Below are 16,507 nucleotides of genomic sequence, written 5' to 3' on the forward strand. Positions count from 1 at the left end.
TAGAGGAATTACACTATAATTATGAGCAACATTTCATTTGCAGTTATGTTGGCAGAAACATCTAAGGCATTAACTTTATCTATTTTTTAAAGTTGTGATAAGCCAGATGCCAGAAATTGACTTAAGAAGTAGATATCTTTATGCACCTAAGACCAAGGAGCTTACTTGTTCTCCCCATGACCACATGGGTTTCCTCCAATGTTATGCTTTGTAACTCCAAAACATAAAACCAATTGAAAGGAAAACACGGGAGCTGGGGATAACTCGCTTACAGTTAGTTTTACTTTAGTAAGGTGCTCACTTATGACATGGTGGTGTAATGACGTATAACATTAACGTACTTTGTACATAAAACCCATAATGAATTATGTGTAAACAACAAAGAATGCTTAATCAAAGAAAATATTCAAAATATCGATGAAATATTAATTTCACAACATCTCAGTGCTGCAGTTTCCCTCCACACTCTAAGGATGTCTGGCTGGGGTTAGTAAGTTGTGGGCATTCTTTGTTGGGACTGGAAACATGGCGACACTTGCAGGCTGCTCCCAACACAATCGTTGGACTGTGTTGGTTGTTGGCTCAAAAAACAATGTATTTCACCGTACATGTGACAAAAAGAGCTGATCTTTATCTTTAAGTCCATGAAGGTGAGCAAAGACAGAGTGATTCAGCAGCTTGTGAGCAGGTGGAGCATGGGCAGGTGTGGTGGGAGGTGGGGATGTTTGCGGTGGATGGGAGATTTGATTGAGGGCAAATTTCTCACAATGTCCAAAGAAAACCATTCTCTGCCATAGACTGAAATAGGCAATATTTGTCAGAGAAAAGAAGTCGGGTGAAAAGTTCAACTTGATTTTAAATAGAAAAGTAAGTTGGGAACATTTTGCGTTAGTGGTTGATGATTAACATGGCAAAAGTAGTAAGAGTTTACCACTCTGTAACATTATTTTTAAAACGTTACATTTACTAAGGGAGTGCATCAGCCTGAAGGCACTTGATCCACAGTGTGAATGTAGAAGGCTGATATGGATGGTTCTGCTTGTTGTTTTTCTACCTTCGACCGTCGGTAAATGTGCCAACAATACGATATTTACATTGCCAGCTTGCTGGCACAGGCCACTGACTAGAAAGCTAATCTAGCAGTTGTCACATTTTATTGTTGGACAAAAGATCACTCACTTTCCTTCCACGTCATCAACTAATAGATAGGTGACGACTGGTTTGGAAAGGTTGGCTGTTGAGAACATCCATAGTTAAAAAATAACTTCTAACAAACTCTCCTATTCACTATTACTTCAGAATACATGAGCCTGTTTCACAATGTAAGTGAGAAATGAGTCTGTGGCATCAGAACATCTAGTACATCCATCAGATTAAATCAGTATTTGCATTTCAAACCTTATTCCTTGAATAGCTCCTTGTAATATATCACTAATTTGCAAATGCTAGCATATATTCTACAAAGAATAAAAGTTACTCATATCAAATCCTTGATCTTGAAAAAATACCCTTGACCCTCCTTGAAGAATACAGTGGAAATCGATGGATTTTGAAAATGGTTCATATCCCGAGAATAGTTTCAATTCTACCATTTCAAAATATCATCCAAAAAATTATCAATAGACTAGATTCAGATGAACTAAGACATTCCTGCATTTATGAGTATGATACTCAGAGTTAAAAGTAATAAAATACATTGCTTGCTAAAAAGATTTTAATTTTCTAATTAAACTTTATTCGTAATAAAAATATATATGTCAAAGAATAATCAGTGCAAAACTTTTTTTATATACATTGTTAAAATGTTCAGTAGTGTAAGCTTACTGTTTTAAAGCCATGCCCACTGATATTGCCCTGTGGCGATAGAATATATCTCCCACTCGACTCAGCCCCTCCACTTGTAGCAATGGAACAGACTGTGGTTCTCCTCACAGAGTCTTTGTATTGGCATCAGTGCATCCCTCAGCAAGTACTCCTACTGCCTGCAATGCACCAATTGGCTGCATTCTCTTTCAGACATCCCACTGTGCTGGAAGACCAACAGGTTTTGGACAGACCAAACAGCGTCTTTCACCAAGTGATGACCTTCCAGTACCACTTGATGTCTGTCTTGATGAGTGCCCCTTGGAACAGCCCATGTCCCTTGTTATGCGGCTGCTCGTGATGAACCAAGACAAGGACCCATGCCTCCTTCTCCACACCTTCTTAGCAAGTTCACAATCTGCAAAGAGAAAGGTGACAGTCTTTTCCCTGTTGCAGCTGTCCTGAAGGCAGCATATATTGTGAATGCTATTTTTTTCTGTTGAGGAAGGATCTGACTATGCGGGCCTCTCTCAGTGTCAACCAAGTGAGGTCTTGGTGCTTGTTGGTAAGTTCTGATGGATTCAGCAAAGAGTTCTGTGCAACACAGAAACAAAACGAGAGAGTGGGCAAACATCAACAAGCAGAAGGGGAACTGGAGACCCATTTCTTGAAAATGGTTTATAGAATCTGGTCCAAGGCCATCTGATGATGAAGGGTGTATGTTGATGTTGGGCTGTTCCAAGTTGGTGGGTCCTGGGATCAAATATCCATGCGAGCAGGAGGCACAAGGGCCAGTTAGCTGCCACTCGTGGAGTTTGGGGTTTGGCCATTGGTTAGTCCAGGGATCAAAAATCAAAGCCCAAAGGTCGATTGGAAGCATGGACATTGAAAACTGATGGCAGAGGCCTGGAGACTGACAACTGGAGGCCAAGAGACCTGTGCTGAAGTTGGCGGACCATCTATGTGAGTGGGTGGGAGTGATGGAGGCAAGGGTTGTTTTGCTTCTTGTTGTTTCGTTGCTTGTTGTGTTCTGTGTAGTTGTGCCAAGCATTATCAGCATGCTATAGTGATGCCTGACTATGTGTCAACACTTGCTGGTTTTCCCCGGCACATTCTTGGGTGTGTTGATTGTTAGAACAAACAACATATTTCTCTGTATACTTTGATCTGTATGTAATAAATAAATCTAAATCTGAAATAAATCCGAAACTGACAACCAGGTCAACTCGGATCTGGGGCAGGTGATTCTGCAGGACGAAACCTGTGCTGTACCTGACAGGAAAATCTTTGATGCCTTGTGCTGATCAGGGATTCCACTGCCTACTATTGTTTGGGATGACAGCGCAACTTTCGAAATTTGGAGTGGTGACTTTACCTTAAAGTACAATGACGAGGCTTTTCGATGTTGTTTCTGTTATCTCAGTACTGGCATCTACTGGCAGAAGCTGATATAACTACAATTACTGATTATAAATTGCTCTCTGCTTCAAAGATCTGTCACAGACACCAAGAAAGTAAAAGTGATGGATTTTAATTCATTTCTCTTAAATAGGACATCTCAAAATGCAACACAACTAATGAGTTGAACTAAAATGTCAGAATTTGAGTTCAGTTGGCTTATTATACTTACCAAATACACCACAGATATTGTAATTCAACTCTATAGCTCATAAGGTCTGTGCTGTAAAATTAATGATTAATCCTGGTTAATATTTGATGGTGTCCATAGCATAGACTGAAACTTTAAATCATATGATGCTGAAGACACAACATCACTGCCCAATTTTCTCAGTGGTGGTTCACCTCTGACACCAACTCACTGGTGGAAAACAGGCTGCCACCCCTCATCTCTCTCCACCTTCCTCTTGCCAGTTGATTCCAAGTCATTTTAATAACTTTGGTTGTGACACAAACTTTGGTGTGATGACAGTTCACGTGGGCATCCAAAATTAATAGTGCACAATTAGGGAAAAATATTACAAACTACATTGATTGCACAGTGTGTGCTGACAAATCTCATTTCCCAGAGGTACCTGAACAAACCATATTGGGCTTTCCTGCTGTGCTGCTTTAACATGTATTTGTAAGGAATTGTGAATTTTTATACAATTATTAAATTGTAGGATGACTGTCCGCAGAAGGGGAATCTGGAAGTTACTTTTCTATCAGCAGAATTTCAGTGGTGAGTTACCACTAGATACCAATGAAGTTTGTGTTCCTTCTTTCTTGTGTTTCCTCTCTGAAATCTTCCCCAGCTTTTATATTGCCATCCTTTGTTTCCCCATCACTGATGCCCATTCTTCCCTATCTTCACAACTCAGCAAATCTCAGTTCCCATTAGGATAGTGGAAAATGTAGCCAGGAGACATTGATGATAAAAATCAGTGTACTTGCACAGCTTTTGATCAAATAAGGAAGAGATGTTTTTAAAAGATCTGGACTTTGAAGTTCTTGGCAGAAGATACAGTAACTGGCTTCATAGGAAGGCATGATTCCTGCACTCCTGCATGCTTCCGAGACTATCCACACTAAGCACTTCCATGTTCTGAAAAGATACCACTTATGCTGTCTCTGTAAACTATTCCAAAGCCACTGAAGGATAAGGAAAGCAATGTCAGGATCCTCTTTCAGCCAACTTACCTAGTACTGAGGCTCTATCACATTCATTCAACTCTGAGGGCAAGACACACTGTTTATATGTATAACATCAGTACCCCACAATAGACACTATTCTGAGTTCTATGAGAACACCACATAGGTGGAGGGAAGGTTCAAGGATATGCCCAAAATAATCTTTGAATGAATGAAACTTCCCCACTGGTTCCTGGGAATCTCTGGCCTAGAATCAGAAGAAGAACCTCAGATCCTGCCTTGGGAAAACAGAAACCCAGCAGGAACAGCAGAAGAGGCACATCAAGTTCCAGTGCTCTGTCCATTTGTCCCATCAGATACTTTCTGCCCTGTCAGAGCCCCATGGAACATGCAGCAGTCTTTACAATTGTCTTCACAGTCACCACAGAACCCACAGAACCGAAATGGCTGTAAGTCATACTTAATCCCAAGGAATGGCATAATTAGAAGAAGAAAAATTGCACGGCTGCCAGCCTTGCTTCTCCTTCAACTATTTTCACTTCAGTTCTTCAATATGAGTGTATTGTCAATAATTTACTTTTAAAAAAAAATTAGTTAATGCTGAATGGTTCATGTCAATAATACGCTCGTTATCTGCAAAATTTGTACAACTTAGAGTCATGTTGTTTTAGTTCCAGGCAGCACGGAAGCAGGCCCCACAGCCCCACAGCCCCACAGCCCAACAGGTCCATTCAGTAAGGATGCTTCATCCAAGCTAATCTCATTTGCAAGCATTTGGCCCATAACCTTCTGAACCTTTCCAATCCAACTGTATATTATGGCACCTACTTCAACCACTTCCACTGGCATCTAATTGCACATAAATACCAGCTTTGGTGTAAAAAAGTTGTCCCTCAAATTCTTCTTAAATAGTTCCCCTGTCACTTTAAATCTATGTCCTTTAATTCTTGATTCCCCAGCTCTTGGAAAAAGACTGAATGCTGGTGAAATGTGGTGATGTTTTGCAGGCAGCTTACAAAACTTCTAAATACATTACATCTGAACTGATGTAACTGCAATGTGCAGCCTGTAATTTCCCCAAAAGTAATGTACTTTTGAACTGTCTTAATGAACTAGCGATTTCACAATCTTCAGAAGGATATGGTGGAATTAACTCTCAGGAATGCAGTTATGACTCCTTTAAGTGTCTGAAGGTTAGTACATTGTCACGGTTGGAAGAGAGGGAAGAGGGGAGGACTCCAAGCTAGATTTAAACAGCAGGATGTAAAACTTCCTCTACCCAGTATCTTGCTAGCAGATGTACAGTCACTGGAAATCAAGACTGAGGACCCAAGGGCAAGATTGCTCTATTGGAGGGAAATAAGAGATTATTGAGTGAGAAGGTAGGGCTCACTCAAGACGTGTCAAATGCCAAGGGCTTCTCAATATACTAGATGGACTGGACTGCTGATAAAACGAGTGCAGACAGTGTGGGCCTGTGCTCCATAATAAACTCTTACTAGTGCTCAAACATAAAGGTCTTGTTGCACTCTTCTTTCCCTAACCTGGAATATCTACTGATTAAGCGCTGACCAAAAGAGTTCTCCTCTGTGAAGCTGACCGCAGTTTACATATTGCCAAAGGTACAAACAAGCACTTGAGGTATTGCGTGCAGAGATTAGCCAACAAGAAACGGCTTTCCCAACACCTTTTAAATCATTGTCAGGGACTTCTGTCAATTTTGTTTGAAGAAATCTCTGCCCAATTATAATTAACATATCACTTGTAGCACAGTGATCCCAACACATTCAACCATTGTTATACTAAAATTAGGAATGCCTACCGTTACATCCTGAGCCTGCATGTCGTCAAATTTGATCACATGGCTGCCTTCCTTCTACTTGCAAACAGGCAGAGCCTAAGGAGCAAGACTCCAGAGATAAGGACAACAAAGAGGTGGTTGTGGGAAGCAGGGGAGTGGATGCAGGATAGCTTCAATTCAGTGGACTGGGCCATGTTCCAGGATTCAGAGGATTTGAACGAGTATGTCATGGTAGTCATGGACTTTATAAAAACAGTTGTAGGTGAGTGTGTCCCCAACCAGAAGCTCTGGATGAACCAAGAGATCTGCAACGTGCTGAGGGTCAGATCAGTGATGTTTAGGTCTGGTGACCAAGCAAAATACAAGAGGTCCAGGTACGATCTCCAGAAAGCCATCTCACATGCAAAGTGGCAGTTCTGGACCAAACTCGAATCACTAACGGATGCTCGACAGCTCCGGCAGGGCTTGAATGCTCTTATCTCCTACAAAGTGAAACCAAGTAACATAGGTGTCAAAAGGTTTTGTGCCATCTGAGCTCAATGCCTTTTATGCTCAATTTGATTGTCAAAACATGGAGGCACCTTCACAAACTCCCAGAGCCTCTGACAACCCTGTGATTTCCATCTCTGAGGCCAACGTGAGAGTACCCTTCAGGAGGGTGAACCCACAGAAAGCATCTGAACCAGACATGAGCACCTAGCTGAGTACTAACGACAGTGCTGATCAACTGGCTGGAGTATTTACTGATACCTTTAACCTCTCACTTCTGAAGTCTGAGGTACCCATCTGCTTCAAGCAGGCTTCAGTTATACCGGTACCTAAGAAGAATGTGATAATTTGCCTCAATGACTATCATCCAGTAGCACTTACTTCCACAGTCATGAAGTATTTTGAGAGGCTGGTGATGAAACATATCAAGTCCTCTCTGAGGAGCGATGTGCATCTACTCCAATTTGCCTACCATCGCAACAGGTTGACTGCAGATGCCATTTCATTGGCTTTTCACTCAACCCTGGAACATCTGGAGAGTGAAGAGGCATACATCAGGATACTTTTCATAGACCATTGCTCAGTATTCAATACTAGTTCAGGAACAGTTGTTACCCCTCAACCATCAGGCTCTTAAACCAAAAGGGATAACTTCACTCGACTATACTCACTTCAACACTGAACTGTTCCCACAACCTTTCAGGACTCTTTATCTCATGTTCTTGATATCTATTGCTTACTTATTATTATTATTATTATTGTTTCTTTGTATTTACTGTGAATGCCTGCAAGAAAATGAGACTCAGGCCTGTATATGGTGACATATACATAGTTTGTTAATAAATTTACTTTGAACCCTATCTATGTTCCTCATGATTTTATATACCGCTATAAGATCACTTCTCAGTCTCCTACACTCTAAGGAATAAAGTCCTAGCCTATCCAACCTCTTGCTCTAACTCAGTCCCTTAAGTTCTGGTAGAACCCTTGTAAATCATTATTACACTCCTTCCAGTTTAATAAACATCTTTCCTATAGCCAGGTGACTAAGGCTAAACACAATACTCCAAATAGGGCTCACCAGCTTCCTGCCCAACTTTTATACTCCGTGCGTTGACTTATGAAGGCCAAAAGTCTTTACCACCCTGTCCACCTGTGCTTCCACTTGTAGAGAACCATGTACTTGTACTTCAAAGTTATTCTGTTCTACAACACTCCCAAGGGCCTTCCAAAATTCAACATCTCACACTTTTCTGAATTAAATTCCATTTACTATTCCTTGGTCGATTTACTCAGCTGATCAAGATCCTCCCCCCCCCCCCCCCGTAAATTTTGATAACCTTTTTATTGTCCACTATACCACTTATTTTAGTTTCATCTGCAGACTTACTAACCAAGCCTTGTGTATTCTTATCCAAATCACTGATATAGATGACAAACAACAATGGGCCCAGCACCAAACCCTGAGGCACACTACTTGTCAGTCAGGGCCTCCAGTCTGAGAAACAACCTTCCACTATTAACCTCTGTTTTCTACTATCAAACCAATTTTGTATCTAATTTGGCAGTTTTCCCTGGATTCCACGTGATCTAACCTTCCAGAGTGACCTGCCACGTGGAACCTTATCCAAGACCTTACTGAAGTCCTTATAAAGTAAGTGTACTGCCCTGCCTCATCATCTTTCTTGATCACCCCATCAAAAACTCAACCAAGTTCATAAGACATGATCTCCCATGTACAAAACCATGCTGACTACCCTAAATGAAACCCTGTCTTTTCCATATATATACACAAACACACATCTTTTCTCACAGAATCATCCCCAATAACTTCCCTACCACAGATGCTAGATTTGCCTAAAGCTCTGAGGATTTTCTTTGCCACCCTTCTTAAATAAAGACACAACATTTGCTACCTTCCATTGTACCAGCACCACATCCATGGTTAACAATAATGCAAATATCTCACCTAGTGCTCCTGCAGTTTCTTCTGTGGCCTGCCATAATGTCCTTGGAAAAACGTGGTCATGCCCTGAGATTTGTCTATCTTCATACCTTTTAATAATCCAGCACCTCTTCCATTGCAATGTGGATGAGCCCAAAGACCTCCCCATCTACTTTTCTTAGTTCTGAAGTCTTCTCAGCAGCCTGTACCAGAGTTATGCCCTTTTTCCTGGCTAAGGCCTCAACACGCTTGGTATCCAGGGTTTGTAACTCCTACCAGCCTTGCTCCTCACTCTAACAGGTACATGCAGACCTCGAGCTCTCGCTATCTCACCTTTAAAAGCCTGCCACGTGCTTGCAAATAAACTACTCCAAGCAACATTTTCCAAGTTCCTATCTCATACCATCCTATTATCATCAAAATTTACTTGCCCAATTTAGAACTTGAACTTATGAATCAGTTCTGTCCGTTTTCATAACAATTTTAAAACTAACAGACCTGGTTGTAAAGTACTCCCCCACTGTTACATCAGTCACTTACCCTACATTTTTACTCAAGAGTGGAACGAGTTTTGCTTTCTCCCTAGTGAGGCCCTCTATATATTGCTCAAGGAAAATTTCTGGTACACAATTAACAAATTGCACTCTTTTTAAGCTCATAAAACATGGCAGTCCCAGTCTATGTTAAGAAAGTTAAAATCCCCTTTTGAAAACCGTATTTTTCTAATGACTCTACAAAATTTCCCTGCATATTTGTTCTTTGAGTTCCCAATTGACTATTTGGCCTATAGTGTATTCCCAATAATGTAATCACAAGCAAGAGAAAGTCTAAGATGCTGGAAATTCAAGTAACAAACACAAATTTCTGGATGAACTCAGCATTTTGTGTGTCTTCCCAACAATGTAATCATCCTTTTCTCATTTCTCAGACCCGTGCATAAAGCGTCATGAGATGATCTTACAGCAAATTCATCTGACTAGTACTGTGACATTTCCCTTAATCAAAATTGCAACTCCCCCCTCCTCTCTTTCCTCCACCTCTATCCTGCCTAAAGCACCTGTACCTCGGAACATCAAGCTACCAGTTTTGGCCCTCCCATAGCTATATTTCTGTATTGGCTATAATATTTCAGTCCCACATAGCTATCCAAGTTCATCTGCCTTACCTGTCAGGCCTTTCATATTGAAATAAATACCATAAGACCTTAAGACATAAGAGCAGAATTAGGCCATTCGGCCCCTCAAGTCATTGCCACTATTCCAGCATGGCTGATTTATTATCTCTCTCAACCCCATTCTCCTGCCTTTTCCCTGTGACCTTTAACACACTTACTAATCAAGAACCTATCAACTTCAGCTTTAAATATGCCCAGTGATCTGGCTTCCACAACCAACTATGGCAATGAATTCCACAAATCCACCACCCTCTGGCTAAAGAAATTCCACCTCATCTCTGTTCTAAAGGGACATCCTTGTATTCTCAGGTGTGTCCTCTGGTCCTAGACTCACTCACTATAGAAAACATCCTCTCCCCTTCCACTTTATCTAGCCTTTCAATATTCAACATGCTTTCAATGAGATCCTGCCTCATTCTTCTAAACTATAGCGAATATAGGTCCAGAGCCATCAAACACTCCTTATATATTAACCGTTCCATTCTTGCTTACCTCCTTTGAACCCTCTCCAATGCCAATGTATTCTTCCTTAGATAAGGTGCCCAACACTGCTCACAATACTCCAAATGTGGTCCGACCAATCCCTTATAAAGCCTCAGGATTTCATCCTTGCTATTATATTCCACTCTCCCCTCCTACCCCTCCTCACAGTCCCCCACCCTGCTCTCATGACTATACCCCTTCCCCACACGAAAACACCACGGTGGGCTTCACGGCTGAACAGGTGAGAAGACAGCTGAAACGTCTCAACCCAAGCAAGGCTGCAGGACCGGATGGTATCAGTACCAGGGTGCTCAAAGTCTGTGCCCCTCAGCTATGTGGAGTACTTCGCCATGTATTCAACCTGAGCCTGAGGCTCCGGAGGGTTCCCGTGCTGTGGAAGACGTCCTGCCTTGTCCCTGTGCCGAAGACGCTGCGCCCCAGTGGCCTCAATGACTACAGACCGGTGACACTGACCTCCCACATCATGAAGACCCAGGAGAGACTTGTTCTGGAGCTGCTCCAGCCTATGGTCAGGCCACACTTAGATCCCCTCCAGTTCGCCTACCAGCCCCGACTAGGAGTTGAGGATGCCATCGTCTACCTGCTGAACCGTGTCTACGCCCACCTGGACAAGCCAGCGAGCACTGTGAGGGTCATGTTTTTTGACTTCTCCAGTGCGTTCAACACCTTCTGCCCTGCTCTGCTGGGGGAGAAGCTGACAGCGATGCAGGTGGATGCTTCCCTGGTATCATGGATTCTTGATTACCTGACTGGCAGACCACAGTACGTGTGCTTGCAACACTGTGTGTCCAACAGAGTGATCAGCAGTACTGGGGCTCCACAGGAGACTGTCTTGTCTCCCTTTCTCTTCACCATTTACACCTCAGACTTCAACTACCGCACAGAGTCTTGTCATCTTCAGAAGTTTTCAGATGACTCTGCCATAGTTGGATGGAGTAGCAAGGGAGATGAGGCTGAGTACAGGGCTACGGTAGGAAACTTTGTCACATGGTGTGAGCAGAATTATCTGCAGCTTATTGTGAAAAAGACTAAGGAGCTGGTGGTAGACCTGAGGAGAGCTAAGGTACCGGTGACCCCTGTTTCCATCCAGGGGGTCAGTGTGGACATGGTGGAGGATTACAAGTACCTGGGGATACGAATTGACAATAAACTGGACTGGTCAAAGAACACTGAGGCTGTCTACAAGAAGGGTCAGAGCCGTCTCTATTTCCTGAGGAGACTGAGGTCCTTTAACATCTGCCGGACGATGCTGAGGATGTTCTAAGAGTCTGTGGTGGCCAGTGCTATCATGTTTGCTGTTGTGTGCTGGGGCAGCAGGCTGAGGGTAGCAGACACCAACAGAATCAACAAACTCATTCATAAGGCCAGTGATGTTGTGGGGATGGAACTGGACTCTCTCACGGTGGTGTCTGAAAAGAGGATGCTGTCTAAGTTGCATGCCATCTTGGTCAATGTCTCCCATCCACTACATAATGTACTGGTTGGGCACAGGAGTACATTCAGCCAGAGACTCATTCCACCGAGATGCAGCACTGAGCATCATAGGAAGTCATTCCTGCCTGTGGCCATCAAACTTTACAACTCCTCCCTTGGAGGGTCAGACATCCTGAGCCAATAGGCTGGTCCTGGACTTATTTCATAATGTACTGGCATAATTTACATATAACTATTTAACTATTTATGGTTCTATTACTATTTATTATTTATGGAACAACTGTAACGAAAACCAATTTCCCCGGGATCAATAAAGTATGACTATGACTATGACTATTTTAGTCCACTCGAAACAAATGTTAACAATCGTTTGTCTTCCTTACCACTGACTCAACCCGCAAGTTAATCTTTTAGGAATCCTGCACAAGGACTCTCAATTCCTTTTGTACCTCTAATTTCTGAATTTACATCCCTTTTAGAAAATAGTCTATACCTTTATTCCTTCTACCAAAATGCATGACCATTCACTTCTCTACAGTATTTCTATCTGCCAATTTTTGACCATTCTCTTAATCTTCTGCAGGCTTCCTGCTCCCCGAACACTACCTATCATACGTAAACTCAGCCACAAAGTCATCAACTCCATCATCCAAATCATTGATATATAACGAGAGAAGAAGTAGACGCAATACTGATTGCTGTGGAATACCACTAGTCACAGGCAGCCAACCAGAAAAGGCCCCTTTTAAACACCATTTAATCCAGTAGGTTTTCCCCACTCCGGGACAACCCTCTGCCTGTGGTGACTATTCAACTTGTTATCACTTTTCAATCTCTCCTTTGCCTCCCTGGAATCCCACCCCTTTATTAATCTAGTTTGAACCCACCCGTGCAGCTCTAGCAGATTTGCCTGAACCTTTGGCACATGTCACCACTGCTCCAGACTTTGGCTACTGGTCTTCTGTTTGTCAAAGTACTGTGGATTGAGTTCATAACAATGCATTTCCTAAAAGCTGTGAATACCAGACGCTGCTGACGCTGTAGTTTGACCAGATGCCATAGTTTCGAAGACAGTTTTATCTATAATCTATGAATATGAATTGTCCTCTATGTTAGCATGTAAAGTACCAAATAAATGTATTGTGGATTTAACTTGCATTCCTAAAGACTGTGAGTACCAACCCAGACATGTTGGTGTCAGGAGGAAAGGATGAAGTCAGAAGGTGTGATGTTTTGTATGTAGCTTCAAAAGGAAGCATTGTCTATAACTTTGTAAGTAGCGATTGCCTTTTGTGTTTAGCAAATAAATAACGAGCCCACATTGGGCTAGCAGACCTTTCCACCAAAAGCGTCTCCGTCCGTATGATGCCAGCTGTATGTTGTGTTGTCGAATAAAGAAGCTGCTTTGTATTTACCAGTAACCCTGTCTCTCCGGTGATTTCATCCACCCCACAACATTATCCTCTTATTTTTACCCTCAGTGGCACATAGCAATAGAAATAATCCAGAGATTACTATCCTGCTTTTTAAATCCTTCACTGGCTTCCCTTATTCACTCTCCAGAACTTTATCCCTTTCTCTACCTACGTCATTAGGTAACTGCCTAACAGTTGCCATTGAATACTTCATACATTTCACAGCCTGGCCATCTAGACCATGGGCTGCTCAAGACCTTCCTCTGAAAATCAGCAGCATTCCACCAGCTATGACTGGATATGTGCCAGTGTCTCCTGGCTGCTCGCTCTCCTTGAGCATGTTCTGCAGCAGCTCTGTGACATGTTGGACCCTGGCACCAGGGAGGCAACACACTATTCCAGGGTCCCTTTTATGGCCATAGAATCTCCTGTCCAACCACAGATGGTGCCCCCTATTATTATAGTCCTTTCTGTCTTCACTCTTCCCTGCTGAGCCTCAGAACAGTCCTGGAAACATAAGGGTGGCCTCTGCTGCCTTCTCCTGAGCAGATATTCCCAATCCCTCCAACAGTATCCGAAACAGTGTACTTGTTGCACAGCCACGGGGGAACAGCCACAGGGGAATTTTGCACTGTTTGACTACTCCCCTTTCCTTTCCTGGTGGTCACTACCTACTTTCTTCCTGTAATTTAGCTGTGGCTACTTGTTAAAACTCATACCCATGAAACTCTCGGCATCTTGGATGTTCCTGAGTTCATTGACCAGCTGTTTTGTGTGGTCAATCAGGGGATGCAGCTGGACAGGCTCAGCACAGATGAAGACCTTCGGGATGCTGGCAGTCTCCTGGATTTCCTACATCCTTGGGGGAGATCATGCCACTGCATTAAAATGTTGTGGCTCTTCATTCCTCTCCATGGATGCTACCTGACCAGAGTTTTTGTGTGGTAAGTTAAATGGCTTTTGCTCATGGCACTTTGCTGAGCAGGGGCACGGATAGGGTTCCCTGAATTTTCTTTACAGCTTCAAGCATTCAGATGGCAGTTAATGCAGTGACACGATCCTCCTGCATTTTGCTTGTGCTGTTCTGGATTTCCAGCATTTGTCAAACCTCCTGTGTTTGAAATGAGCACAGTAATGCTTCCTATTTGAGCTTCCATCTTCTGCCTCTCAGAGACTTTCATTCTATAGAATGAGAGAACTTTTACATATTGCTTAATATATATTAGTGAGTTAAATAATTACTGCTAGTTAAGAGACAGTGCCTGAATGCTATTAGCTTTATTATTCTGTGATTACTATTAGTGATACACAGTAAATAATGCTCTTCTGGATCGGCTTTTATAAACCAGTCCTCCATCCTCCATACTTTGTATCACCTCCAGGCTTGGATTTTATTCCCACTTCAGATTCTATCCACATTATCTCACTGCAGATTTTGCATATACTTTCATATCCTTTGATTTCCTTCTCTACTCTGTCTTCAGACTTTATCTTCCCACCTTCAGGTTTTCCTCTCTTTCCTCAGACTTTATTCCACTCTCAGGCCCTATTTTTCTCTACCCCACCTTTATATTTGGAATTTTCCCCTCGCCTGCTGCTGGGACTGCCTCCTATCTCTGGAAGTTCTTACACCATATCTACTAGGACTTCTATTTGAAAGTGCAACATTTATAGAATCTTATTGATTGGAAAACCAATTGTAATCAATATTGACATTTTAAGAAAGCCCATCCATATGGTGTATAGTGCATGGAGGCACTGGATGTGCAGTGAAAATGGGGGCAATGCACATTCCTTCACTGATTTCAGAAAAAAGTCCAATGGGGCATATCTGGTTTGGACTATTCTTGCAAAAGGTTGCCTTTACAGTGGATGTGGGACAGGCTTTGGTGAATCAAAGAGATACTGTAAGAGCAAAGCCCAGAATGTGGTATCCTTTATGTTAAGAATTTATCCCTTGCTGTGTGTCTTCTTCAGAACCCTCACCTACCATATCATGGCATGACAGTGACCCTGACTTCCCCAGTTCCTCAGCACCATCTTAACCATCATGTGCTCCACCCATTACAGTCTGATGCCCATCAAGAGCCAACATTGATTCCTCATCTTCCCAATTCAATAACCTGATTCTCAATGCCCCTCACTGTGCCAAGGATCTACAACAGTGGTGCAAGTAGAGGAAAGACATTTAAGCCTTTGTAGCTGCTGAACATAGGAGGCCTGTCCTACTGTTCAGGATACCTTAGCCTTGTGTGTAATAGCTCTTACATGAAACATGAAAAATTAGTCTGAGACATTTAATTTGAGTGGTAGGATAACAACTAACAAATAACAATATTGCATCATTCGATTAAAGATGCAGTTCCATTTATGCACAACACAAGTGCCTACCCCTTGATAGTACCTGGAATAAATTAACTTTGCATTGCAAACCTGTCTGTTCAAAATCCCTTCCACAACAAGAATTAGAGATACCAGACACTTAAGGAGCAGAGATATATGATAGACTTTTATGTGACAGAGCATAGGAATGACTCATGATCAAATTTCTGCTCCTTCATTTGACATACTGGCATTTATTAATAGAATGGACATCCCTGTGGATCTAACAACTGTACAAGAGAATAAGGGTCCTAATCTCTTTTGTATTGACATTTCACTTGCCACTTAATACAATTTTGCCTATTCTATCTCCTGTTCCAATTGGAATGAAATTATTTAAAAAAATTGCAATATTTCAATTGAAGATGTAATCCCGAATATAAATAAAGCAAAGTGAATTTTTCAACAGACATATCACACAGTGCATTAAAATGTACTATTGATTCTGGACAGGACACACACTGATATGAACTGAAACTTTATTTATGTGCTTATTAACTATACTGTGATAAGAGTGCCAAAATAATCAGTAGCAGCAATACTACTTTCCCTGAGGCCAATCTTACATAAACAGAAATTGGGATCATTCATGCAGCACCAACATTATTCCACTTTCCAACTTATCACTCTGATTTTCTGCACAAAACAGCCTTTGCTTTACTTTAGATATTGAGAGCCAAGTACCCTCACTGTGATTGCTGAGAACCCCCTTTTTTGTATTAAAGAGCCTAATTTGCAGATTACTGAAAATTTTGACTGCTTTCTTTAAAACTTCTTTAAAAGTGAAGTGGGTGATATTGTTCATTTTATTTTTAACATGACCTTGGAGAATGCATAATTTAGGTTAAAACATGATTTCTGCCTCCTTTTAGTAAATGCTTGTTACAGTAAGGTCAACAACCAAACATTTTTGCCAGTTTCCTCCATTTGACTGAATGTAGATATTAATTATATCAGAATGTCTTCTG

This window comes from Mobula hypostoma, chromosome 5 (genome assembly GCF_963921235.1).
Source record: "Mobula hypostoma chromosome 5, sMobHyp1.1, whole genome shotgun sequence".
Taxonomy (NCBI): Eukaryota; Metazoa; Chordata; class Chondrichthyes; order Myliobatiformes; family Myliobatidae; genus Mobula; species Mobula hypostoma.